General features: G+C 32.3%; 1 long non-coding RNA gene across 1 annotated transcript; it reads left to right on the forward strand.

The window, feature by feature from the left end:
- Window positions 1–21,980: 21,980 nt before the first annotated feature.
- Window positions 21,981–24,789, forward strand: LOC143922772 (uncharacterized). The gene is made up of 3 exons (XR_013261650.1): window positions 21,981–22,084; window positions 23,083–23,152; window positions 23,500–24,789. It is a non-coding gene; the product is annotated as an uncharacterized LOC143922772 (long non-coding RNA).
- Window positions 24,790–26,344: the final 1,555 nt, after the last annotated feature.

The following is a 26,344-nucleotide window of genomic DNA, read 5'->3' on the forward strand; positions in this document are numbered from 1 at the left end:
ATTGATGGAATCAAGTCTTGAAGACCAACGAGTAGGGTTCAATCTTTTTAAAGTAACTGATGGTGAATTTTCCTTAAAAACTTCCCACCTGTTAATGCTAACAGCGAACAATTTATAAATTTGTTCAACCACATAAAAAAAAAAATTCGGGTGTGACCAACCCATGACTTTATCTATGTATTTGAGGAATATAAGAAGGTTACAAAACAAAATTCGATATTGAACTAATAACTATGATAGTGATACAAATTGAGCGCAAATATATGCAAATACTTGCACAAGACAAAATTTCTACTTCCGGTTGGTGGATTTTGTTCAAATTGTTTTAATTATTTAAAATCAGTATAATTATTGTACACATTTAATATCAAGAGGATAAAAATAATTTAAAAGGTCAAAATAAAATAATGAAATATTGTTTTAAAAACAAATACTACTTCCGGTTTACGAATTCTAACCAAAACGTTACCAAATCTAAGTTAGTACATAAAGAATACAAATATAAATTTTCAGCTTAAAACTTTCAGGGGTGTGGACAGGATCCAGGTGACAACATTTTTGACCTTTCTAATAGGAGAAAATCCCACTTCCGGTTCATTAAATTTGCTGATTTTATTTTTTATTTTTACTTAAAATCACTATCTTTATTATACACAATAAATATCAAGACGCTTAAAATAATTTAAAAGGTCAAAATAAAATAATGAAAAAATAATGAAATATTGTTTTTAAAAAAAATACTACTCCCGGTTTACGAATTCTGACCAAAACGTTACCAAATCTAAGTTAGTACATTAAGAATACAAATATAAATTTTCAGCTTAATACGTTCAGGGGTGTGGACAGGATCCAGGCGACAACATTTTTGACCTTTCTAATAGGAGAAAATCCCACTTCCGGTTCATTAAATTTAATGGTTTTATTTTTTATTTTTACTTAAAATCACTATCTTTATTATACACAATAAATATCAAGACGCTTAAAATAATTTAAAAGGTCAAAATAAAATAATGAAAAAATAATGAAATATTGTTTTTAAAAAAAATACTACTCCCGGTTTACGAATTCTGACCAAAACGTTACCAAATCTAAGTTAGTACATTAAGAATACAAATATAAATTTTCAGCTTAATACGTTCAGGGGTGTGGACAGGATCCAGGCGACAACATTTTTGACCTTTCTAATAGGAGAAAATCCCACTTCCGGTTCATTAAATTTAATGGTTTTATTTTTTATTTTTACTTAAAATCACTATCTTTATTATACACAATAAATATCAAGACGCTTAAAATAATTTAAAAGGTCAAAATAATATAATGAAAAAATAATGAAATATTGTTTTAAAAAAAAAAACTACTTCCGGTTTACGAATTCTGACCAAAACGTTACCAAATCTAAGTACATAAATAATATAAATATAAATTTTCAGCTTAATACATTCAGGGGTGTGGTCAGGATCCAGGCGACAACATTATTGACCTTCCTTCCGGATGTTTCCGGAAGGGAAAAAATCCCACTTGCGTTTTATTAAATTTAGTGATTTTTTTTTATTTTAATCACATTGATACAAGAATTATACTTGCATTTTTTCGTGAAGACCACACATGTTTAAGGGGTCGAAAAAAATAGTGGAAGAAAAATCGAACAAGAGTAAACTGCCACTTCCGGTCGACGGACGCTTACCAAATTTTATACATAACTTGGTATTGAGCTTAAACTGATCGATATGAAATTTTAGTTCGAATAATCAAAAGGCTTTTGAGAAAAACATAAAAAACCTCGATTCTCTAGAGTAAAAGAACTACTTCCGGTTCAGATAAAAATATTCAAAAAATATAAAATTATTATTTCTAGTACATTTTAAAAAAATTCAGTCCGATTCAGTTAGTAGTTTGGGAGAAAATCGAATTCAAAAACTTAAAAAAAAGAGGACACCTATAAGGGGAGGTACCATTTCCGGTCAATTTAAAAATTTGAAAAAAATTTACGTAGTGTCTATATGAATTTCATTAACCGATACTAAGTTTCGGTTCGATAGGACTAACGGTGTTGAGAAAATCCCCAAAGTACACAGACACACACACAGACACACACACAGACACACATACAGACACACACACGTTTTTTCTAGATCATTAAAACGTGATCAGTAATCGATTCTGAGTTCGAATCAGTCAAAATCTCGAGTTCGAATTTTCGCATGATCACAAAACTTCATCTATTGTTACTACGTACATAGATAAAGTATGTAATAAGAAGCTTTTGGCACATCAGATACGGTATCTTTAATGACGAGATTTAAATTGTGAGCTGCACAGTGAACGTAATGAGCGTTTGGTTCGAGTTCAGTTATCTTCTTTTGTAGACCGTTGTAATTTGGTTGGCCGCTAAATGTAATTTGGCCTCGAAATGCCAAATTACATTTAGCCAATGTTAATATTACATTAATAATACGATGAATCGCTTGACGCCAGTAGTTTACACGACTTTTCAATTCTGACGAGATATATTCATCAATTGTCTCAGAATTTTTCCACAAATCGTACGTAAAACAGGATTTAGTGTGTACTTGAGATATCTCGTGAATTGAAATTTTTTTTGAAAGTCCTCTCCAGTCTTGTATGCCTTCAACCCAAGAGGAATTATAATATATATTTTTTTTGTCAGCAAAAAGTCAACACAGTTCACAGTACGCTCTATTCAGTTTTACCTAAATTACTTTTAACCTAGCCACGTCCTTTGTATTTCAATCCCAGACTGGTTGGTCCACTTAAAATATTTTTTAGAAAAGCATCTTTTTCCAACGAGGTCTCGAGGAAAAGATACAAGATCAGGTTGACAAGTACCGTGATTCAATATAAATTTCCTCAGATTGGTGTCATTTTCTGTCAGCCCATTTGTGTAATGTCCTCGGTCAGTCGGATATTTTTCTTGAAGAAGAAACCTTATAAATGAATCGACCACTTTACCAGAAATGTTTGAGGAAGAAGAGCTAGGCTCAGTCGATTGAATTTCTGCAACAGTTAAGTTCGCCGTATTATCCGTAACTGCTGGTTCGATTACATCGAATATTGCTCAAAGGAGAGCTAGGTTGTTTGTCTGATAAAACTGCTGGAGGACTTAATTCCACTATGTCACTAGAGGCTTTGAAAAATTTGTGGATTTTAGTCAATTTTGATGAACTCGCGATTTGAGTATTTTTTCGCTTTCGAGATTCTGCTCCACTGAACTTCTTCTTAAAACTACTCATATTAAAAAATATATGTATCGCGAAAGATTTCTCAACTACAGGGATAACACAATGGTACACTTCACGTCACTTTACCCTGAGCAATGAGTTAGTTTTTATATACAATGATCAAACACGTTTAAGCAGCTAGTTTAATTATAATCAATCGCGATCCGATTCCAGAGCGTGTTCCAGAGATTTATTAATGGAAAGACGTTATACTTATGTTGAAAAAAAGGTCGACCCATTATATGTACATAACATAAAACGAGATGCAAATAGGTTGAAGAATTAAGTAGTGTTTAAAAAATTGTCACAAAAAAATTTACAGAAAAAGTTAAAAAATCAGTGAAAAAGACGCGCCACTTAGCGCCCCCCCCCCGCATTGCGGGGTCATATGACAAACAATAAGCTGGATCGTATGCCGAATCTCAAAGTCGAAATGATTAGAATAGTACAGGAAATGCTTTTTTTTTCAATTGGTTACGTGAATTCAATTCAATTAATAAATCATCATCATTGAAATGCTCGATAATTTAAATCAATGGTCGAATATTTGGAATGTTCGAAGTCGCGTAATAGGTAATCTTCCCAGTACAAATACATAATTCGTTGGAGGCGTGGCACCGTTTCTTAGTCAGTGGTGTTTCCATGGATTTCCGGAAACCCGTTGTTAAAAATCAAAAGTTTCCGGAAACCCGTTATTTAATCCAAAAATTCATATAATTCTTGTCAAAAATTATACAAATCTTGAATATTTAATGAACTCTCATGTAATTGTGCCTTGGACGAAAAAAATGCTTTCAATGAATTAAATTTCGGAAATACGGTTCGAGTGGTAGGTAAACAGTATAATAGATGCTACAAAGTAATGCATATTATATTTAAAATTATGGAAAAATTGTTATTATTCGAATATTTGTTATATAGGGTAAGTGTGAATATGCAGACCCGAATATCTAGACCCGAAGTGGTACGAACAGCAAATGCATCTTTTTGCAATTGGTTTGAAATGCACGATAATTTAAATCAATGGCCGATAAATACGTCAATACATACATACATATGTACGTATACGCGTACATTTTAGATATGAATAGCAGAACCCGTGAAGACGGGCTTGCGAACCTTGGTCTAGAATCCGTTCATACGTAAGATTTTATTATTTTTAAGAAATATTTTTTGCGGAACTCAGTTGAGAAACCCTGAATACGTAGGATTTGAAAACATAATTTTTGGGGAAAAAATCGAAAACCAAAGAATCTCCCATTTTTTTATCAAATGCAAAGTTTCATAATGACGATTTGCAAACCTTGGTTCAGAAGCCCTGCATACGTTTAATAAGTTTGGATTGCTAAAAAAAACTACTTGAAAAACAAAATTGCTGCCCGGTTTAGAAACCCTGCTTAAAAATAAATGTGTGCGGTCTTAGTTGAGAAACCCTGCTAGCGTAATATTTCAAGGCACAAAGAGTATCAAATAAATTTATTCGCATTTATGAAATTATCATGTAGATATGGCCGACAATTTCAATACAGTAATTATTTTCGAAAACGCATTTAAAACTTATTGAAAAAATTGATTTTGCGCTGTATATATTGGCAGCACCTGACTCGATGTCAGCTGCTGCAATGATTTAATCTAACATTATTATTATATTCGGTTCTCACCGGTTCAATGTTAATTCAGCGAATGTGTGCGCATGCGCTGAATCTTCATAATAAACACACAGATATATCGTTGCTCGTCATTGGTTGAAATGTTTGACCAATAGATAGGGGCCCAAGTCATGTCAGGGACTCTCAACGCATCTCGATAAGTAGGTGTACATACGAGTACCTAGTAAAATTAGTGATTTTTTAAGCGAAACCAAAATCCCGGTAGCTACTCATGTATTTGTGAAAGGTGATTTTTTTTTTCAAATTCTGAACCAGGATATGTATTCCTAAAACATATTTACTATTTAAAACGAAAAATAAAGAATCGTGGTCGCACATTTAAGATTTGTGTGTAAATTAAGATTTTAAAAGTTTTCAGGTCCGACAAGAATACACACTCTCTTCCGATCTTTTTAAATAAAATGTATAATATATGGAGAATACATAATGAGAAGAGTACCTGACGAATTCAAAGCTGAAATAGATTTCTAGCGTGAGATTCGATGTCTATGGCCAACAATGATGATGAAATGGCGGAATTATTTTGTAGAATAGAGATGGAGATAAACCCAAAAATCCCATTCGTTGACAGATTTTTGGCTGTGAACTATTTTTCACTTCCGTTTTTTTACCCATGCTTTCCAACTGACATAATTTCGTCGGAAATAAAATTTAAAAATATTTCCCTCATTTTTATGCTATAAATGTTGAAAAAATTTAAAATAAATAATCTTTTGGACTAGGGTTACCAACCAAGATATTTTTTCACACTTAAAAATTTTGTTGTAATACAAGGTTGGTTACCCTAGTCAAAAAAAGTATTTTAACACTAGGTGGGCCCCCTTTGACTCCTGACAAGCACTGATTTCAGTCCCAGTCCGCCACTGCCTACTTACCTATTATCAGCGCTTTGAGACTTAATTCTGATTATAATAAACGTTTCGAAGACTTCTTTGAATTTGTTCAGCTTCGTTAATAATGAAGTAAGTATTGTAAGTTTGGGATATTGTGTATGTATGTACATACATATTTGTGTGTGAAAAGTGTACATAGTATATAAATACATATGCACGTTATTATAAAGTCTGATATAAATGTGTGGAATGATTAATTTTGATGAAGCTTTTCGGGGAAAGAAAGGTTTATTAAATAAAAACAAATGTATATTTACTTATAACGAAATTTTAATGCAAAATATTGTTTAAACATACATACATACTTACACAAATTATATTAAAGATATCTATGCATAATACATATATAAAAATAATTATTTGAGATATTCGGGTTAAGGCATACAATTTAATACAGAAAATAGAACCGACATACAAATTACCAAGAAATCAAAAATTTTAATGTGTACATAAGTATGAACATATGTACGTATATACCTATGTACATACAAATAATCAGTCAATACAAAGTTCAACATATTAATATACACACATATAAAAAATACTCATTAATATGTTATTTACAATATTATTCGCGCTCCTTCGAATTATTCGCATATCAATTTATCATACTTTCTTAAGTGTAAAAAATATTTATTTACTTTAATATACATAGATATGTATTGTATTGTAATCTACGTTTTTCATTCCGTTGTTAAGATTACGAGCATGGTTTTTTGACGTCTCTGGCATATTAAGTAGTTCAAGATTTAAGCGCTTATTGGATTCCTTTTTTTTATGTATATTTTTTAGGCGCAACTTTATTTTTGCTCCCAATAAGCAATCATCTGAACTAGCATCCGCTCCAGGGTACGTTTTCACCGCATGTATAGCGTTGCGAAACCTTTTATTTATAACAATATAATCAATTTGGTTACGAATTATCCTGTCATTGTAACCGTCTTGTGGTGACTTCCACGTATATAATCTCCGTTTAGGAAGATCGAACCATGTATTCGTTACGATAAGATTGTTTTCTTGGCAAAATGCGATTAAACGGTCTCCTCTTTCATTCCTTTCACCCAAGCCAAATTTCCCAGTGACATATGTTTGGATGTTTCCTACCCTCGCATTGAAGTCACCCAATATACATAAAATTTGTTGTTTTTTAATATGAGTTATTGCCACTTTCAAGTTTTAATAGAATTTTTCAATTTGTTCTTCGTTAGCGTCGGCTGTAGGCGCTTATACTTGTGGGTTGTGGGTGTGGGTGGGTTCGTCGTTCGCAAAGATGGATGGTGAAGATGGTGGAGTAGTCAAATCTACGACTTCAATATATGTACATATACATATGCACATACATAGGTGGCTGGTCCAATGACTGGTCCACGGACGAGGTCGTCATTGCGTCGGTGACTCTCGTCACCATGACTGCTTCGAACGGGATGTGGGAACAAGTGGTGATCGTCGTGGTTGTTTGCGTCGTGGCAGAAGCTCTCGTGATTGTGTTGAATGTTAATGAATGTTGAATGCGAGACATGTTGGTGCCAGACAATTGTGCACTTTGAAGAACGGCCGTCAAAATACTTACCGACATACATATGTATGTACCAAGCGCGTCGAAATGTCACAACTGTTTGTTGTCAGTGCAAAAGCTACATTGTACATCATTATTACCACCCACCCAACCACCCGACAAACAATGTTCATTTTTTAATGCGTCCACACAGATTTAATACAAAAATAAAATAATTAATTAAGAGAGCACAAACATGTAAAATATCTACGGTAAATACTTTTTACAGCCGCAAAATAAAGTGAACTTTTTACAGCCGCGATTTTTTGTCAGGAAATAGGTTGAAGTTAAGAGTGTCGAATATCTACCTGGATACATCTGTTTTCATTCGACAGAGATTCCCAAAATGGGCGCGACCGAACCACCCAAGGGGCGTTGCAATGATCTTGAAAGAGGGTTTATCATTTCATCTGTAGTACCTACGGTGTTGCTTTTTTGTTCCCTTGTTCGGAGCAAATTAGAGTTTGGATCTGTAATTTGGAGTCCTACTGAGATTAAATTTTCTCTCTCGATAGAAAGAGTTCAAAAATAGTTTCTTAGATGCCTTTATATGAGGAAATATAAATATTAATCCTATTTATTTCCCATTGCCTTTTTACAAGGCCTGCTAGGATTCGACTATTGAAGTCGTTGATTTGACTACTTTACCATCGATCTTTGGGAACGAAGACCGCCGGGAACTACCCACCCACACCCAAGGTCAACGCAATTCTTTCAAGACTTCTACCCTGAAAAAGGGAGAAAGGGACGTTGGAGACGAACCATGGATCGCAAGACGCATGAGCATCTCAAAGCGCTGGCAGTTTCATAGAGACTCTCCACAACATATAGGAAAAGGGTTATTTCCTAATTTGGCCATATTGCCAGGAAGGATGTGGAGCCTGGTATTCACCGGAACGCTGATGGTCTTCCAATATATGGTTAGACCAAATGAAAGAACTGACGGAATCTTCCTGCCTTTAACTTGGCACAAAACCGGGGGGGTGGTGGCTGATCGTCCATCAAACTCCAGGCCACATCAATGACCACGACGCTCAGCATTGAGAAAAGAAGGAAGAAGAAGAAGAAGAATGATGCCAACAAGAATACACAATTAATTGAGAGTGACAAAATGATCGACAAGTATGAAGCAAACGTTATCTTTTTAGATTAGTAGTCCATATTATGGATATTTTGTATTTGTGCACCGAAGATCTTGTGACTGCTGAATATTAGTAATTTAGTAGTTTTATATTGCAAAGATAGTGCAGATTTTGCACTATCGGCTAGATAGGCTACCTACTCGGGTATCATGGACGATACAGAGGATCTTGTGACTGCTGAATATGCATAATATAAAACGACAAAACGACGATAAAAATGTGAATCTTATCTAAACAAACGTCATTTGATGCCTCCTCGTAACCTGATTAAGTCATTTTAGCGACACTTTCCGCTGGCCTATCGAGCTCAGTGCACGTTCTTCAACTCCTCAAATCTCATTGTTCCTGATTCCTTGAGGTACTTATTTCTCGACGACTTTATTTATATATAATAAATATTCATATGTACATACTAACGCAGTACCGTGATCAAGTTCAAGTTCCGCGATCGATATATCAAGTTCCGTGATCGATTTGAAATCAGATCGATCACTGTTAACATTTATTTATTTATTTATGTCCATGTCCATGGTTTTCAAAAAACATGTCCATGGTTTTCAAAAATGTGCGTCTTCTTTTGAAGTAGCCGTCTCTTTATATTATATATAATATATGTATATTACTTAAATTACGTATATTTCTTCAAATTTAAATATGTAGATATCTCAAGCCGCTCAATGGATTGGGCTAAAACTCTTTCCTAACAACTGGAAAGAGTTTTAGCCCAATTACAAATTTCTGGGGCCTCCGTGTATAAATACAATATATATATATATATATATATATATATATATATATATATATATATATATATATATATATATATATATATATATATATATATATATATATATATATATTAATTGAAAATACAGATATGAGCCATTATATTTGAAAGTGATACGAGTTCACTTTTCGTCATTTCGAGAAATATTTCGCAAAACATTAAATATAATGTTTTGTTTTTAACAATATTTAAAAAAAAAACTGGTGGCCTGTAATATGGTAGTTCTGCTTTTCCGAGATTCTGGACATATCAAAATGAAATAATCGATGACAATTTGTGAATTAAGTCAAACAATAATGGTGTTTTTGAAACTGAAATTTGGACTTTCGCCAATTTCAAATAAAACGGATCATATAGATATATGTAGTACCTAATTGAAAAATGTAGTTACTTACCGATTATAATATTGTTTTGTATTCACTTTTGAACGTCACAAAAGAATTGCACCTTTGATTAATGTTTAAATGTACGATATTTGATTAACCCTTTGACTGCTACAACAACGATAAATCGTTGTTTTTAAATGGGCGAAGATTGCTATGACGATCGTTGTTGTCGACATTAATTGTCGTATTTCAATACTTTCTTTGAGCCACCAGCGCAACAGTAGCACGAAACATTTTTTTTATATACGTATTTATATTTATTTTTCAATCAAGCTTTATAAATATTTATCAATTTTTTAAATAAAAGCTCTTCAATTTCGGGTTCATCATCAAAGTAAATTTCGGGTTCGTTGTCAATGTGCTATAAGGAGTTATTACTTGGGAATTGATTATTGTCGATAAATTCAATTATGTAGGTCACGAGACGTCACGAATTCATGCAATCAATCAAATGCAACTGAAATGCATACAAAATGTTTATGATACATGTTGAAAAATTATTTGATTATTAGAAACTTCGCATCCTTGTGTGTCTCGCTCACACGTACACAATTAAAACCAAGAAAGAAAGAGAGAAAGACCGCTACCTGTTTCGAATATATCGCATGTTGTAAGGCTACATCGATGTCTAAAAATAGATTATTGAAAAAAATAAAGCGTCGGGAAAACAATCGTCAAAACTTATTTAGTGTATATATGTAGGTATCTCTTTCGTACGCACGCATGTAAAAGCAAGACAGAAAGAGAGAGCACGAGTCCAAGACTGCTTCTTAAAAATGTATATAAAGTATTATAAAAATTACGAGTGATCGGCGAAGTAAGTATGTAAAAAAAATATTATATTTTTTTTTTTCAAAATAATTACAAATGTTAGCATTTTTCGCTTGGACATTGAAAAACCTCGTAGCAGCCAAAGGGTTAAGATATAACTTTGCAAAAACGCAACCTTCAATACGAATTTTTGATTAAGACTCTTTTCAATCAACGGTTTTCAGCACTGATTTAAATATATTTCTTCAACCAACTGCGAAAGCTAAGATATATTTTACACGGTCGTTTAGCACTAAATAGAGTTTTATCTTCACCGAGATTACAGGAAATCGTAAATTTAAAAACAGGTCACGCAAATTTAGTTAAATAACGAACGCATTGTTGTTTAAGGACAATGAGTTTCAATCAAATCAATTTAATACAAAAAAGTATGAGATGAAGGAAACATCGGTGTTTTGGTCGGAGCACATCAAACATGTGCAATTCTACGATTTTATCAATAAAATTAGAGACTCTAGTTGACGCATATCGGAATACTATTAATTAAAAAAATAATAAAAAAATCAGGGCTGGTTGATATTTTACAATTCCGGCAACGTCTACACAGCCCTAATAATTACACTTGTCAACTACATATAAAATAACAATGATATATCTAAAAATCAAATATGCATACATATGTATCTTTGTATGGTGGCACAATATCTATATGTAATTTCATTTATAGTGTTAATGTTTGTGCTATGAATTACGTACTCGTATGTTACGAATTACAAAATAACAACCATATTTATTACAATAGGCTGCAGGTGAAATGGAGCAATACGCCAAATGGTGTCGCCAGTTGCTCAGAGAAGAGAAGCGCAAACACAAAAAACCCACTGGAGTCCCACTGGATAATAAATACGCAAAATTGTAAGCTATTGTTCTTTTTCTTATTTTTTAATAGATATACATACATACATATGTAGCTAGTATTAGGAGATTGAATTTGCGTAAAAGGAGTAGAGTTTTGCGATTTGCTTTTTGATCTCGATACAGTACATATATACATATATGTATGTATGTATGTAGATACATTTATTTTTATTGAACAGCAGAAAGTCTAAATTTACTTATTTGATTTGTTTTCTTTCACAGCGTTAAACGAGAGCAGATGTCCTCGAAAGGGTCGGAATGCGTGCCTTTGTTTGGCCCGCCAGTTAAAGTGAGTAAACGTTTTTACCCCCCCTGATATGGTTATATACATACATATTTAATCTAATCTATTTTTTTTTCTTGTCTTAGGTAAAGCCGGACCGAGAAGCCCAGCAAATACAGAGCAAATTAGGTGACTTCGATACTGTTAAACATCTACTTAACCAATCTTCTCTCGGCGTATATGACGAGCCTGCTAGCCCAGCTCCAGGTAATATGAAAAACATTTTATTTATTTTTTTCAAATTTCAATATTTTTGTTTTGAATGATTTTTCATAATACATATATTTATTCCTTGTTGTTACAGGCGGGTCTTCTCAAATTGGCGAATCTAAGAAACAACCTCATCACCAAACACCCCGGTATTGGAGACAGGTAAGTGTCATTTAATTTTTGGTTGTTTTTTGCCTTTGCAATTTTTTATTTTTCTCTTAAAGTTTAGCAACCAAATTGTATAATGATAAGACGCCTCCTGTTTAGATATACCAAAAAGCATTAATGGAGTTTTATTAGGAACTTGGTCTTTTTCTAACTAATCCTACACTCTCCATGTGTAGGTCGATCTTTCTATTGTAATATTACTGTTTATTAATTATATATTTTTTTTTATTTTGTCTACAGATTTCATCCGATTTATGGATTGAAAATGATGGCCCCCCCCCGTTGATGAGAATGTGTCTGCACCGGACGTTGAAACATGAAAAACCCAGATTGAGAGTCCACGGCCTGAGGAGAATCCAAGGAAGAAGATGAGTTTCTTCTTCTATATTCTATAATAACATCTGTACATAATATATATAAAAATTATAAATATGAACTTTCAATTTCATATCTTAATAAATTCAATTTTATATACATGTTTTGTTTTATTTTGAAATAGAGTCGCAGCGACATTTCAGGTAAACCCAAGTTAGCCCACATGACATACGAGTATACTCATAATATTTTGATTCTAGATAGGAAACGAGCAAAATAAGAAGTCTGTTTTAAAATTATATATTTTATTTTATACTGCGAACGATCCCAGTTTATTATAGTTAATGTGTTACACTAAAAGGCGTCAAGAATCACTGATATTGTTTCTACTAAAAAATTCACTTTAAGGTAGTTAATTACAGGGTGGTTTAATTAATTATTTATCTCAAAGCTTTGGCATTTCTTGAATTGAATATTCAAAAATATACCTAACAAATTAAGTATAAAATCCTACGCTGCGTTTTATAGTATTTTTAATATATGGATATTGTATCTATGAAGTTGAAAAAAAATAAACTCTAAATGGTCTCAATATATGTACTTATGTATAAATCATATATTTTTTATTAAAATTTTAAGTTACTTTAACCAAGAATACCCTCGTTGAAGCGAACTGAAAAGATTTCCTATGTATTTTCAATGAAAGTATTATTGCTTATGTTACAATACAATACAAATATTAGTCCCTTTAGTATTAAAATCTCAAAAGTTTCATTTTAAACGGTAATAATATTTCTGAAACTATAAGTAGTTTGTCCGATGTCGAGTTCAATTTTTAATTCAAAAGATCATTTTATAGGATGTATAATAGTATTTATTACATACATAAAATATTTGTTTATATGAGATATATGTACCTATAAATTAATATGTTCATTTTATCATATGTAGTTTTCTATAAAGATATGGGTACATTGTGCATTGCTTACTTAATTTTAATTTTTTTTTTAAATATATGAACAAATTGGGAATACTTTACAAGGAAAAACTGAAAACCTCTTGAATAATTGCCAATTATACGAATATACAATGGAATGTACATATTAAGATCGAATTTTTTCGATTATAAAGCTATTTTCAATATAATGTTTTCATTGCCTAATTTTCGTTTTGTAATTAATAATTATTAATACAATTTTCAAAAATGCATGATTTTAATTTTAATCTAATATATAATTTCGAAAGAGACTTTATATGTTTGTATATTTGCTTGGGAACATCGCAAACAAAACAAAGTTTTTATGAAGACAATATTTATTTATTTATTTATTCTAAACAGACCATTGTGGCAGTACAGGAATTCCAAATGCGCCACAATGATCAAAAAATATAACACAAAAAAAAAACAAAATAACAATGAAACTTAATTTAATACATAACGAAAATAATATACTAATCAATTATACATACAAAAATACATTTGAATACATAAAAATACATTTATAAATACATAAAAATACATTTATAAATACATTTAAATACGTAAAAATATATTTATAAATACATTTATAAATACATTTAAATACATAAAAATACATTTATATATACATTTAAATACATATTAAAACATTTATAAATATATTTAAATAAAAAAAAATTACATTTATAAATACATTTAAATACATAAAAATACATTTATAAATATATAAAAATACATTTATAAATATATTACATGCACACTATACATATATTATATGATAATATATGTTTATTACACAAATAAATATGATCTGTTTGATTTTATATGCATATGTATGTATATGCCTATTTCACATAAATATGCAGTTTTTTCATTTATAATTTTAGAATAATCTAGTTCACATAGCCAGCAGTATGGCACGTAATTATATACATATGTAAGTTTGATAAAATGCTATGTTGAATTGTATTATATTATTTCAGATTTACTACTTATAGTTTTGTTAATTTTAATTAAGTATGTTAGAGTATGGTTGTTAGTTTAAGTTTGCAATTGTTAATTGTAAAATTGTGAAATCATTCATTAGCAATTTGCTATATAATAAATAATAAATAAATAAATAAAAGTTCAAATAATGCAAGAAAATTGTTGATTACGTCAAAACAACATCTAAACGCCTTTCAGAGACAAAAATTACAATGTCAACCTAAATACCATGCTTCTATGATCATTTGAGTTACATAGTAGATGAATTAGTATAATTAATTATATTTAGATCTCGTGTTAATTTAATTCACAATTTAACATTTAAAAATTTCAGATCTACTATTTAACTCCCATAATTCTGTTATGAAAAATGTCTCAATATCAACAATTAAAATACTCTTTGCAGAAAAGCATATCTTATGTAGTTTATTTAAAGGTTTTTAAATTTGAAACAATGGGTTTTTCTATTAGAAACATTCTGCCACTCAGGTATATTTACACCCAGTGTTCATGGAACGAAACTGGTTGGATGAGTCCATCTTTTACAATTGAAATTTCGAAAGCTAGACTAGTGCTACGAATATAAATAGCAGGTACGGACTCGACCACTACTCATTTTAAGTCTCGACTTCGAACGATTACAACCCATTTCTGTGAGCAGTGAATTTTCAAAACCCTCACCACTCAAGATGCTCTTCAACGAACGCTCTTCTTCCGATTCTATGACTGAATCAGAACCAGAGCGTAAATCGATGGAAGACAATCAAAGCTTGAGCCATATTATGATGAAATTGACGATCAATGACGACAAACACATCAATACTTGTCATTGCCCGGCGTGTTTGGACGAAGATTCGTCCTATAGACATATTAAGTTATCGCTAATCGAGCTGCTCGATTCTCCAAACGATAAATCGACAAATGAAAACGACACTAAGGAGCCTGGTAAATTATCCGTATAGTTACTTATCATTTGTCAGTGGTTCATTAAGGTTTGTGATTCTTTTTAATATTTAATATTAAATCTGTTTTCAGAGGAATCGGAAGATGCAGCCTCGGGTGACAAAGTTAATAAAAAAGGCCGTTCTAAGTTAACGTTGAAATATATTCACCGGAGACTCAAAGCTCTGTTTCCGATCATTACTCGTATGTTGCCTGCTTTTTATTTCAATATGAAACGTGTTGAATTCTCGCCATTGTTTTTTTTTTTAATTTGGATGTTTTGGTTTTAGCCGATTGCACCAGAGCCAAGAAGAGCGAAAATAACAATTAAGGCGAAATGGAAAAAGCGTCTTGCTCTTTTAACAAAAGGACGGTGAGTAAAATTTTGGTTGTTTACTTATTTCGATGTCATATTTTGATTTAATTGTATTAGTAATCTTTCATTTGATATTTTTCAGAAATAATGGAACACACATTCATTAGTTCGATCTGGCTAAAGCTAGCCAATATGACACAATGACACGGTCAACATTCCAAATGCCACAACACACAAAAAAAAAATATATATATATAATTATCATGAAGCAAATGACAAATTTTGCAGTCATGTTTACTGATTTTGTACTATTTTTCATGTTTAAAATATTACTATTATGACTTTGACTTTTGATATGCCATATATACATACGCTATTTATTACCTTTGTATTGTATTAAATGTATTGATAAATGTTCTTAAATTGAAACTTCTTTTATCTTCTATTAAGAAATACATATATTCATGCACACACCCATATTTATAAGAGTGATCTATACTTTGCCTCACAAGTTTTATGGTTTCAATCTCCAGTTTTATTTATATTGAAGCTAGAAATTCGAATGCGAAATTATATACGGCCGTGTTCAGTCAATAAAATAACTATCTACACAAAGTTTGGTTACATCCATTAAAGCTGTCTTTAATTTCGAATTGGTCAGCAAATTTTGATATTAATTTCTCGTAAATTTGATGTACATATGTGCATGTATGTATGTAATTCAACCGACGCATTTACAATATTTGAGGATGCCTATACAAATTGTAACGATCATTATGCGTGTATGATCGGGTGTCGTATTCGACGGGTAAGATTGAAATAATTTATAGCAGAAAAGTATCTATAGATACATATACCTACTTGGAACTACCTGCTTTTTTGGCCTAACCGGCCTAAACCCAATCAATCAAATCAGGTGTACATCCAAAGGTTTTCTATGCAATCTAGAATGAATCTCGGAATGGCTTAAAACTTTAAAATCGAATTTCAGGTTAAATTATGGATAAATGCACATGCATATGCAGTATATACGTATGCACCTGGATTCCCTGTTTCCATTCTGTAAGACCCGGCCAATCCGTTATTTATTCAGTGATGCCGTTTTTAGACAAAGTGAGGACCACTCTATGAGCCGTTCACATTTAGATAAATGCTATTGGCTGAGAAGGGGTGTAAGACAAACATGTATGTATATACATACATATGTACGTTTTACCTAAAAGGCTTCCTATAGCGGACGCACTATAGAATAATTAATATATATGTATGTATTTTTGAACCTAGGTAACCTTTGAGTCGTAACTGAGTTACTACACAGTATCTATGTATTATTACTTCATAAAGAGAAAATATGAGAATATTATGCTAAATTTAGAAATCACTATCGTAATTGATTGGAAATGTTCGCTTCTAAAACCAGGTGTAATCTACCTGGTAGCTAATATAAAATATCTACCTATTCCAACATCAAAAAAATAGCCATAGTTTGCACACCGTACGAACTGGGAAATTCCGGTCAAACGTAAATTTAAAAAAATACAAAATCCCGATGTTTTTATTCTTTCTGACAGATTCTTATCTTTGTCGAAAGCCCACATATTCATTCTAATTATTTGTTTCAAAGTGCTTTCCAACCCTAAATAGCATTCGTTTTGTAACAATTGGAGGACAGTTAAGTGATAGTTTATGACGTAGTTTGTTGATCTAATTGAAACCAAAAATCACTTAATTTTCCAAGGCGAGTTTCACTGTTATTCATTTCGGGAGCAGTTTAATTTTTTTATAATATTTTATCAAGCAACAATAAAAAGATATTATATTAAATATAATAAATGATGATCACCATTTCAGTATATAAAGATATTTTGTGTATTTTTATATTAAGTTATGTTTTTTCTGCATCCACTTCATTATCTCTAGAACAATGGGGCAGTACTTTCTGAAATAAAATATCATAGTTTGTAATTATTAAAGTAAGGAGTAAATAAGTAGCTCTTAAAAATTGAAATCATACCTACATTAATATCAACAAGAAAAATTTCGTGGAAATTCGAGTAAAACTCAGATGTATTATTTTTTAAACACATAAATATCACATAGTAGCATCCCCCGTTGCCCCTCATTTAGAACAAATTTGCGAGTTAGAATAGCAGTACCAAATCGGTTCTCCATTATTCGCGCAAAACGGCTTTCCAAACCAGCCCTATTCCAAGAGGGTCAACGTCTTCGTTCGTGTGTTTCCTTCGATCGCCAAATCCCGGCCACTGGAGCGGATGATTCGAATGACGATTGGAATGATTTGAAGAGATCCAACGACGATTCTCCGAAGAACAGCATGGGCGTCGCTCTCGAGAGAGGAAAAGAGTGGTGTGCGGTCGTAAGACTCGAAGATCTGTCCAGCTTTTTGAAGTATGCACATTGAAATCATCGGTTTTCACGTGATCAAGCTTTTATCTGACGTCACAACTACTCGAGTGCATATGTAGGTAATAATAATTGGGGTACTCTCTATATTTCTTATCTAATTTTTGGTATTCTATTGAACTAATTCAATCCAGCATTGTCGGTTTTTAAATCCACAACTATACGAAATTTGTCTTGTGGACTAATATTCATTATTAAAACTACATACAGATGTGTATACACAGCAGACAGGGACGGCTGGACGAATTCACACATGCATATATGTAGGTATATTAGCTATAGAAGGCGCGTGCACAGTACTCACACAAATTCATTTTTCATATACAGGCTGTTGAAAGAAACACGCTAATATTTATATATTTTATTTCAACCGATCGTGTAATGTTTTTAAGATCTATGATATAATTTTGATTGCATATTTATTTAATATTTGAATACGTGCCACGAATAAAATGATAAATAGCATTTTTTTTAATTATAAATAAAATAAACGTACGTATGCAAAAATTAATACGAATTAAAAAATGTAAATTTTCAATAAAATTAATCATCGAAAAACAAATTTGCAATAATCACTCTAGCTTGTATAGCATTAATATTAAATAAGTCAAACATAGAAATTGTTAAAATAAGTGTGTTGACGGTGGAGCTTGCACGCCAGATGAATGAGCTTCTTCCATAATTAGAAAAAGTATTAGGTATGTAAAGGAGCTCATTACATCTAGTCATTCTATTTGGCACACGCAATGATAGTCTGCTCAATAATTGAGGACAGTCGATCGAGCCGTTAAGGATGTTCAAAATTGTTGAGATGTCAGCTATCTCCCTTCTTTTGACAAGTGGAAGTAGATGCTGACACCTACAAGCATCTTCATAGGAAGTATAGGATAATCCAAAACGGCTACTGATGTACCTCAAGAATCTCTTCTGAATGCGCTCCAATCTGTCTCTTGCACCAGAGTACTCTGGGTTCCAAACTTGGGATGCAAACTCAACAATACTTCTTACGTATGCACAATATAGTATTTTGTATGATTTAATAGAAGTAAAGCATTTGGAGGACCGGATGACGAACCCGAGGGCCTTCGACGCTCGAGCTACAACATTGTCAATATGTTTACTAAAGGATAGATCAGAGTTTAAAAAGACTCCCAAATCCCTAATTTCCGATACCCCTGTGAGTCTATGTCCGTTGATTGAATGAGGAAAGTCAACTGGACATAGACATTCTTCTATTATGTATAGACATTCTTCTTTGTCGGCTAGTATTAAGTCCCGAACGTTCCAAAGTTAATAAAATAAATTCGCAAAGAAAGCGCTACACTTTTTTGTTTATTTGCTCACTTCAAATTTGTTTACTGTTGGGTGCCTAGACCATCAAAATATTTTTTCATTATTTTGCATAGAATTGTTTGTCGGCTTCAGAATTTTTTGTTTATTATTTCATATAAAACGGGCTTTGTGTCTTTTTCTGGATAAGGTATATTAAATTTTCTTAACCAAGCTAACATGTCAGCTTTTCTGGAATTAGATGCGGGCATAGGTTCTGACATGACATTATGGTACGACGCATTATCAATAACAATTACAGATTGGGGTTGTAAATTTGGAACAAGCTTTTCTTTAATCCATTTTTGGTAATTAATCGCGTTCATATTATTATGATAATCTCCGATTTTAATTTTAGTTGGATATATAAGTAACGCATTTGGAATAAATCCTTTTTCAGAACAGGCGTGAACTATTATTAGCATAAAACCCTTATAAATCGGTACTCTGCAACCTTTGCTAGTTTCATCGGACCATGATTTTGGCATCGTATGTGAGCTATTTATATAGGATTCATCCGTGTAAACTATAGGGCGGCCTTGCAATCTAGTATTTGTTTATTATTTTTCATCTCTCTCCATTTGAAACCTAGCCTACGAACGATAACTCTTAACGAAGAAATTGCACCTTTAGATTTTAAACTATCTTTCAAAACTTCTAATAACTTTTGTAGGGTCGGAAATGTCTGATGAACTACATAGATGAAAATCGTAGATAGTTCGTCTGATGACCTCTTGATCAAAACTATCCACTGCAGTTATTTTTGATAACCTTACACGGTTTTTGCCCGGTGTCCTTAAAACAACTCGCACAGTCGATGAAGATGTGGATGCTGCTGGATCTGATGACTCTGAAGATATATGAAGGTTGTGTCATCGATGGCTCCGATGTTGAAGGTCGCGATGTTGGCGGTTTTTTAGCCACCACAAATTGATTTCGTACTTCACAAACAATTCGCTGAACACTTCTTTTAGAAACACCAGTCGCTTCCGCAGTTGAAGCATACATATAATTTTTCATAAAACTATTTCTTTCGTCACTTTCACTATTCTATATGAGTGATTTTTGTATATTATTATAACATATGTTCGACACCGAGTAGACTATGTATCGAAGTACTACATATTTAGCTTTAGGTATTGCATATTGTTTTCGAATAGAAAGTTTTTACTTTCGACCCATTTACAATTACAAAATCCACCCTCAAGTATTTAAAGTACGCATAGTTAAACTTATAATATGTAGTATACATACATACATACATATGTACATATACAAAAAACCGTGAACAAATTTCAAAAGTTTATTTTATTGCAACGACATCTCAACTCTTGTTACGTTCTTTCGGGCTGCATTATTTTATAACAACAAAGACGGTAAAAAATCGAAGAACCCGACTGCACACGTTCGGCAACTTTGTTACTTTGTTATGTGGTCTACCTATGTACATACATATGTATGTATGTATTTATCAGTAAGCGGGTCATACGTGCAATTTTATTTCCAAATTTTAAAAAAATATTCTAGATCCATCATATTATTCGATTATGTTTATGACTATGAGGATACATACATACATACATATTAATGTACATACATACTTCGAAAAACTGAAATTATACATACGTAGGTACCTAACTAGTTTCCGATAAGAGCATCTGGAAATTAATTACATATGCATGTAAATCAAAAAATTCTAATTAGATATTAACTTCAAAATTTTCAACGGCTATGTATGTAGGTACATCGAATGGATTATGAATTGTTTAATATTCCTATTAAATTAGAATAACTCTTTTTCGAATAGATACTTTATATAATTAGCAATAAAAATGTGTTATTATAATTTACAAGTTACGCAAGAAGATGTCTGTCAAACATATATCTACTACTCTATGAATAAAATATGTCAAAGAATAAACTATCTCCTGCTAAAACGGTTACTTGAAATCAATCGTATTCTTATAAGATATTGCTGAAATGAAATATAATAACTGGTAATGAGTTCATCGAAAATATTAAAAGAAACTTTTATTATTTTTGACGCAGACTTTTATTGTGCGTAGAGCAATAAATAATAATAATGTTTAGACGTGCACGCGTTATTTTCGTTCTAAGAAAAATCTCAACAAAATGGTAATTATATTTTATGTTCTTTTCTTTATTTGTATGATCTCCATCACCGTTTCTTTTTTATAAAGTTAATTGCTTAAAAATGGGTATGCATATAAATATGTATGTACGTATATGAATATACCATCCATACATAGGTATACAAATATGTACATAGATGCTTCTACTTTTTGTTTCTAATTTCTGTACAATACGTATATGTATATGTATGCAGGTACTTTGAGGTTTGATTGCGCTTTTTGTGCATTCGCAGAGGCGCCTCGCGGACCACCGTTTGAGTGGAGCGAACGCGGGGCCACGCGATTACGTCACACGCTGCGCACTTTTCGTTATTCCAAAAATATAATATTCATACATACATATGTACATAGTTGGCGTCGCGCTCATTATTTCGAAATTCGAAAAATATAATATACGTATGTACATATGTACATACATATGTAGTTGGCGTCGCGTTCGTTAATTCGAAATTCGAAATATATTATGTACGATATACGAGCCGGCCGCTGATGGCTGTTGGCAACACTGTCTCTACTGACACTTCTTTAGGACTGTCAAAGTCATCTCGCTGTTCCCGCTCATCCACGCCCTCCAGCTTAAGCTCCAGCTCCAGACCCGACCGCAAACCCCTCCAGGCGTATTTACATATCTATTTGGCCCTTTTTACATACCTCCTTTGCATTTTTTACTTTTTTTTATTTCGTAAATCCACCAAATCGCCGCATTTTCAACGGACGCTCCCGATTGGTGCAAACTATTGCGACGCGCGCCATTTGAAAGATGGCGTTTTCTTTTACTCACGTCTCCCGTTCTTCCCGTTCTTCCCGTTCTTCCCGTTCTTCCCGCCCTAGATGTTGTTTCTGGTCTTACTGTTTCGCTCGCCCCGCTCTTCCAGACGCTCCAGCTCCAGAGGAATGTATCCCTTCGCGCCCTTGCATGCCCTTACCGTCAGTGGCGTAACGTGAATTCCAGGCGCCCCCCCGCAAAATATTTTACGACGCGCCCCCCCTACCTTTTTACGTAGAAAAATCTGTCCTTCTGGACTTCGCATTGGCAAACACTTCGACTATTTCGTTAAAATTCATTTTATTTGTTCTCTCATGTTCAATACTAATCAGCGCTAATCCTTTGAGTCGATGTTGTGACATAGTTGACCTTAAGTAATTTTTTCAAATTAAAGTAAAGTTTCAACTTAGAGAACGAGCGCTCAGCAGTGGCTACAGTTACTGAGGAACAAGATGATTGCGGTGGCGATATCAGGAAATGACGAATTTATAGATATGAAAAGCACGAGTAGGAGAATACATTCGAAACTTTCCATTTTCTTTTTTAATCCCTTTGCTTCTGATTGTTCATCCTTTCTTTTACTTTTTAAATCTATTTCTGTAAGACATTTTAAAACATCTGTACATGAATATCGAAGTGCATTGATGGAATCTAGTCTTGAAGACCAACGAGTAGGGTTCAATCTTTTTAAAGTTTGATTTTTAAAGTTTGATTTAAAGTTTGATTTAATGTTTTACATTTTGTTTTTTCTACTTACATTTTGTTACTGGAACAATTCTCACTGATTCCGAATCAAGTTTAATTTGCGTATCAGTCATTGTTGTATACTTACTAAATTCTATGTTCCAGGTAATATGGAAAGCGCAGTATTTTTTGTCTGTTTCGACCTGGAAGTATACACACACATTGATTGGGTGCAGTAAGTAGTTGATTTAATTTATCTCGTGCGGTGGAATACTCTTTCTTTTTGTCGTACACCCTTATTTAGTGCGCGATACCTTGTATCCCGCTCGCGCACATTAAGTAAGGCTGTACGACAAAAGGAGAGAGAATTTAAACCCACACCACTGAGTTTTATCATAATATTTATTTAGTATCGTATTCAGATGAAACCTTTCCATGTAACGTGATAAAATGCACGTATACACAAATATGTATATAATAAATACCTGCTCATTATCTGTATATATGTACATCTATCTAATTTTCTTTAGTTTTGAGCTTCACAGCACAATGATAAACGTTGTTTTTATTTACATTGCACAGATGCCTGAGCCGTTATCTTGTCAGATTAGAAATTGAGGAATCGGTTGTAACTGTTAATTACAGAATTCAAATACGACGAAGAATTATAGGTATAACGTACAGAAGAATTGAAAATCCACCTGAAAGTCAACCTCCCAGAACACCACCACCACCACCATCAAGTCCAGAATATTAACCACGAAATATACCTTTTCAATGGTACGGCATTATAAATAGCTTAAATTTATATTAAATCGTTTGTCATTTTTTGTTGTCAATACAATTATAGCGTTCGCTTTTATGTCATAATAAAAAAAATTCAAAACTAAATTTATGTTTATATTACATGTATCGAAACAGCATATCCACTATTTCTCATATGGATACATGAAATGTTATATTAACAGAAGTTAAATTAAATTGAACGTACCGCATAATATCTATTGACAATAATTATTTATTCGTAACGGCCCCATTTACATTTACATTTCTCTGAATGGATATGCATATGTATGTAAATATGTACATACATATATACATACGTAGTACAAATATTGTGTTTAAATTCAATACTAAAAGTGAGTCTATCCTATTTATATACTATGTAGAAATAGATATGTAAGTATATTTTAAGTAATGCATATTTTCCTGCAATTACAATAATAATCTAGCTTTAATTTAAATTCGAATGAATCGAAAATCGAAAAGGTTTTAATGTTTTCAAGGATTCTAAATGCTTTAATAACCGTTGAAAAAATTTCTTGTCAAATATTTTAAGATACATACATACCTACTAATTACATAGTTTTTCATACATATAATTTCAAAAGAGACTTAGTATATATATTTTTTTTTGTTCGTGACAGTCAATTTGATAAAAAAAAGAAATGAGTAGGTATTCAAATAAATTTATATGAAATGAAACTATTCAAATAAACTTAATAAAATGTTTACTATTAGATTAGTCATGTTTAAGTGGTTTATATTACAAATACCGAGCGAAGCCGGGTAAAACCACGGGAAAAAAAAATATCACCTTACACAAATACGTAAGTACCGGGATTTTGGTTTCGCTTAAAAATCACTAATTTGAATTAGTGAAATTTTATTCGTTGATTTTTAATAAATTTTGTGTAGATTCAAACGTACATTGTATGTACAAAAGTATATATAAAGTATATATAGCCATAGTGACGACTTGGAGTTGATCTGTAAAGTTACTATGGCAAATTTGTGAATAAATAAATATCGAGATGCATTGAAAGTCCCTGACATGAAGGGCACTATCAAACATTTCAACCAATGACGAGCAATGATATTTTATTTTATTTAAAAAAAAATCAATACCAGGGACTTGACAGGTTGCCCCAAAGCGTCAATGTGATTATAATACAAATAATAAAAATTATAAAAAAAAACATCATAAAAATATAATATAAATCATAAATAAAAAAAAACATCATAAAAAAATAATAAAAATCAAGTAAGAAATATGTACACAAAATATAAACAAAGAAATAAAATTGAAAAATTTATATCGTGCTATTTAGGATGTGTTCCACCAACTCAACATAACTGGCATCGAAGAGGTCCTAGTAATGTGCCAGTAAGTTAAGGAGTCGAACAGCTCTCGAGAGGGGGGGGGGAGTTCATGAGCACGTTTGATTTAGCCCGAATTGGCAAAAATATATCATGTTTTCTTAAAACTCTATGATTTTCCTGGGCCCAGAATTTTAGTTTCTCCAGGATAGCGGGATTGTGAATCTCTCCTCTAAGTAATTTTACGAAATGTTTCCCAAGAAATAAATCTCTTCTCTTTGCCAGGGAGTTGAAACCCAAAGATCCCAAGACAAAGGCACTAGGGAACACATATGGATAAAATCAAAATGTCTTCAGATATAAAAATCTAAGGAATTTCCTTTGGACTCGTTCCAACATTAGAGAGTAACGAAGTTGATAGGGAGACCATATAATGGAGCCAAACTCGAGCACACTGCGAACTAATGTACAATATACATAAGAGACGAATGGCAGTGAGCCCTAGTTCGGACGAATTACGGATTACGAATCCAAGGATTTTTGTTGCCCTATCACAGATATTCTCAATTTGGATGTTGAAACTCCAACTATTTTCGAAGACTATTCCCAGATCAGATATAAATAATTCTCTCTGAAGAAGAGAATCATGAAATTTATACGGATATTTAATAGGAGAACGAGAACGACAGTAAGAAATGACCCGACACTTTAGGATATTGAAGGGAAGTTTATTAACATTAGCCCATTCAAAAATAGAATTCAAATCCTCTTGCAAATAGAAAGAGCGTCAGGTAAACCAATTATTCTCTTATAGATTTTTAAGTCATCCGCATATAATACAAATTTAGAATGGTGAATAGAAGATTGAATATCGTTGATAAATATTAGGAATAATAAAGGGCCAAGATTTGATCCTTGGGGAATCCCAGTAGTGGCAACATACTCATAAGAAAAGCAACTCCCAAACTTAACGAATTGACGTCGATCCTGTAAATAAGAAATAAAAAGACTAACAAGATTATTACTAAATCCAATAAAACTTAATTTACTATCTAAAATTTTATGATCAACTTTATCAAACGCCTTCTCAAAATCAGTATATGTTACATCCATTTGATTATTACAATCCAAAGAGCTGGTCATGTCACTAGAGAAACATAACAAATTGGTAAAAGCTGATCTGGCCGGACGAAAGCCATGCTGCTGATCAATGAGCGTATTTTGAAAGTGATTAAAAATGTATCTGTGTAATATTACCTCAAACATTTTGGCTGGCGCTGACAAGATAGTAATTGGTCTGTAGTTCCTTACACAAGATTTATCGTCC

The sequence above is a fragment of the Arctopsyche grandis genome, chromosome 2, assembly GCF_051622035.1.
Source record: "Arctopsyche grandis isolate Sample6627 chromosome 2, ASM5162203v2, whole genome shotgun sequence".
Lineage (NCBI taxonomy): Eukaryota > Metazoa > Arthropoda > Insecta > Trichoptera > Hydropsychidae > Arctopsyche > Arctopsyche grandis.